We start from the raw sequence: 4261 nt of genomic DNA on the forward strand, positions 1-4261 counted from the left end.
TGGGGGAGGGGGGATGGGAAAGGATGGTAAGGGGAAACAAAGGAGGAGGCAACAATGCTTGATAAGAAATGTACTCATTATCTTGCCTGTGTAATTGTAACCTCTTTGTACGGTATTTTCACAATAAAAAGAAAAAAGAAAAGTTTCTCTGAGACAAAATGAGGATGGCCACCTGGGGTGGGGGAGGACATGAATTCTACTTGCACAGCAAATGAATAGGCATCTAAAGAGTCTTGTTCCTTCAGATGCTAAATTATATACACATATAAAAACAAAGACAGTATCCTATGCAAATAGACACAAGCAAATTAACTAAAGTATACATGGGAAGAATCCAATGGTATAAGTGAACAGCTAATTTACAGCATCCAAATGAATGAAAAGAAGCTGGAACCTGTGTTGTCATGGGGTGAGGGTGATATCAAGAGGAGTGGGGAAAATGAGTGGAGAGAGGAAGGGTAGGAGAAAAAGAGTCAAAATAGTGTGTGTGTGTGTGTGTGTGTGTGTGTGTGTGTGTGTGTGTGTGTGTGTGTGTGTGTAGAAATGGAACCAGGCAGCTTGAGAGATGGAGGAAAATGATGGAAGGGGTAACACGGATCAAGATGCATTATAGTCATAAACTAACGTGTTGAATTGAAACCCTTAGTACAATTATTACTGCTACTGCTGCTACTACTACTACTACTATGAAAGTGACCCCCTCCCCAATACCCAAAATGAAACAACAAAAATAAGAAAGTTTATACCAGACTTATTATTACTGCAGTGGTCAGTAAGAAGAGCATAGAATGTCTATTGGTCATCAGTTACTAATGTTATGCATAAGAATTTGTAAGAAGTAGGTAATGGTTTATCGTTATGGTATGAGGAAGTTGACATCAACCTGCTGTGTTAGGTAAGCATGCCCTAGGGCACTGTGGTCCCTGCCTCATCTTTCTCTGGGGCTAATGAATTCTGTGATCTCATGCTCATGATGTTTTCAGGTTTGACTTTTTGTTTGTTTGTTTGACAGGGCAGTTCTCGGGCTTGGATGTTAGGTCCAGTTTAAATGAGTGTTCTTTCAAGGAATTTTTACTACATTTTACAAATGCTGTTACTGTTTTACAACATTTTGCAAGCAATTTTTTACTGAAAGTAACACATTACCTAGAATGTTAATTGCTGAATATTAGTGACATTCATTAGGTTTGCATGATAATAAATGATAACAAAGGCTCTTATCATCTATACCCAGGAGATTATGTGATTTCTAGTGGGAAGGTCATGTCTATTATGAATTAGGATATAAACATAGACATCATTATTTCTTTTCTTCCCAATTGATCACCTAGGGGATATTCTAGAGGCGACTTACTCCTGAATGTCTAAGCAGGTCCAAAAGAAATATAAGGCTTAAATAAATGCCATGCGCTCTATGTCATGGTGGCTCCAGCATCAACTCTGTGGCTTTCCTTCATACATTCTTGGTTAAATGAATAATTTGAAATATGATCATCAGTTGGAATGATTCCTTAGAAAACTCCAACTATGAGGTCTATACTGAAACATTTGCCAGTTAAGGAAGAAGATTCTGTGACTGCATGTGAGCACATTTGATACCTCCCTCCAAACCCAGTTCCTTTTCCAGTACAGTGGACGTGAGGCAGGCACGGAGGGTCAGCACTTAGTTCTCTGAGAGGAAGAAGAGTGAGTTAATCTAGATTCCCTTCATTCCTCTCACTCTCTTTGTGGATGAAAGTTAGTAGAACTATTACAGTAAATAGCAAGAAACTTAGCAGTATGAGCTCTTGAGTGGACAGTCTGCATTTCTTTCATCTTAAAGCTCCATAACTATGTTGGCTTAGTACTCAACCTAGTAGCAATGCAGCCACAGCAGCCCCAAGCGACATATCAGGAACATAGCAGGATAGAAGGGGAGATTTATCTGTTTCTTTTAAAAAAAATACTGTAGAGAGGGGTTACAGTTACATGAGCAAGGTAATGAGTCCATTTTCTATCAAGCATTGTTATACTCTCCTTTATACTTCCCCTACCATCCCTTTCCTCCCCATCTCCCCAGCTCCCTTCTCCCTACTCCCACCCCCTCCAAAGTTGTAAAGTTCGTTTTTTTAACATACTGTCTTGTACATCTCATTGTTACAATGAGTATCTCTTGTATTCTTATTTCAGAATTTTGTTATTTCCCTTCCCCTCCCCATATTAGAAAAATGTATATACAAGATGCAGGGCACCAGAATCAAATATCTGTTTCTTTAAAAATATTTGGTGTGGGGCTGGGAATGTGACTTAGTGGTAGAGTGCTTGCCTAGCAAGCATGAGGCCCTGAGTTTGATTCCTTAGTACCACATAAACAAAAAGTAAATAAATAAAAAGTAATTTAAAAATATTCGATGTGTGCTCTACATGCAGAGAGTTTACATGTCATAAGAATATAGTTGGTGAACTTTTTCAACCTTAATTAATAATATACCCAGAAAACAATCATATTTCTTGTTCATTCATTCATAAAAAAGACCTTTGGATGCACATTCATCATTTATTTTTCATTTTCTGTTGTTAGAATGAAATAGAAAAGGAGACTGTGTAGAAACACTGGGATATGTGTGAAATTCTAAATCTTAAGCTATCCTGGATCTTCGTTATACCTCTTATCATTATTGACTTCATGAACTCTTGCAGAAAGTTATTTGAACCCCCCATAGACTTGAAGGGATATCTTTCTAAGAAACAGAATTTTAATATGGTCTCTGCTTTAGAGTAACCCTTCTTCATTGCTTTTCACCACAGAGGTGGTAAGTTAATGGAAACATATAGGAAATAGAAGGTAAAGGGCTAGATAAAAGAAAAGAAGATTAACAGACACATCTCAGTATTTTACCTCTGTAAGTTCTAGGAAGGTAAAGAGCATTGATCTGTCACATTCAGCTTATGTGGATAAAAATCATAGTGATTTACATGTTGAGGGAGGCTTTCTAGCAGCACATTCGAATGTCATTTACAAAGGACTTTCTTCAACTCAGCCAGCATTCTCTACCTTATGACTGAAAAATTAGAAGTAGAGACTTGGGTCCTTTATTTTGAACTATTCTGTCTTCTCAGATTTGCCATCATGAGAATGCTGAATGGAAATGACTCTGGTGACTGAGTTTATTCTTGCAGGATTAGCAGATCATCCAGAACTCCAGTGACCCCTCTTTTACATGTTTCTGATGAGCCATACTGTTCCTGTGGTGGGCAACCTTGGCTTGATCACTTACCGTTCTGAATTCTTGCCTCCACACCCCCATGTACTATTTCCTCTTCAATCTATCTTTCATTGATCTCTGTTATTCTTCTGTTTTCAGCCCTAAAATGTTGATGAACTTTGTCCCAAAGAATGTCATCTCCTATGTGGGGTGCATGACCCAGTTGTTCTTCTTTCTCTTTTTTGTGATCTCTGAATGTTGTATGTTGACCTCAGTGGCTTATGATCGCTATGTGGCCATCTGTAATCCATTACTGTATAAGGTCATCATGTTCCATCAGATCTGCTTGGTGCTGTCTTTTGCTTCCTATGTGATGGGTTTGCTGGAACCATGGCCCACACAGGCCGCATGCTTCGACTAACCTTCTGCAGTTCTGATGTCACCAACCACTACTTGTGCAGCATACTTCCCCTCCTCCAGCTTTCTTGCTCTAGCACCTATCAATGAGGCAGTCATTCTCATTGTTATGACCATTAATATCATGGTCCCCAGTCTTACCATCCTCATTTCTTATATTTTATCATCAGCAGTTTCTTCACATCAAATCTAATTAAGGGAGAGTAAAAGCCTTCAATAGCTGTAGCTCTCACATCATTGCTATTTTGGTTTTCTTTGGATTTGCAGCACTTATGGAACTATGGACCAGGGAAATTTTTTTCTGTTTTCTACATGAATGTGGTACCCATGCTCAATCCCCTGATCTACAGTTTGCGAAACAAAGATGTCAAAATTGCACTGAGGAATATTGTGATGAAAATTCAGAAGAGAAGTATATTCTAATTAAAAGCCAGAGTCACATAAAGGAATTGATAGAACTTAAATTTTTATCAGCATTTTTAGGTTGAGTTTTTGTTTTCCATACTTGTGTGACTTTTACTGATACTGCATGAAGTTTAATAGACTTGTCTTTTACCATTTTTTAGAACAGATCTTATCTTACTAATCTTGTCAAACTACTCTGTCTAGCATTGTTCACTATTTTCTATATAAGACATGTTTATCAAGTAACATATATA

The 4261-nt window shown here is 37.9% G+C and overlaps 1 pseudogene; it reads left to right on the forward strand.

Moving 5' to 3' along the window:
- The first annotated feature begins 3112 nt into the window (after nucleotides 1-3112).
- Nucleotides 3113-4025, forward strand: LOC122104163 (annotated as a pseudogene).
- The last annotated feature ends 236 nt before the right edge of the window (nucleotides 4026-4261 follow it).

Source organism: Dipodomys spectabilis, unplaced genomic scaffold, assembly GCF_019054845.1.
Source record: "Dipodomys spectabilis isolate Male_0828 unplaced genomic scaffold, ASM1905484v1 ptg000023l, whole genome shotgun sequence".
Lineage (NCBI taxonomy): Eukaryota > Metazoa > Chordata > Mammalia > Rodentia > Heteromyidae > Dipodomys > Dipodomys spectabilis.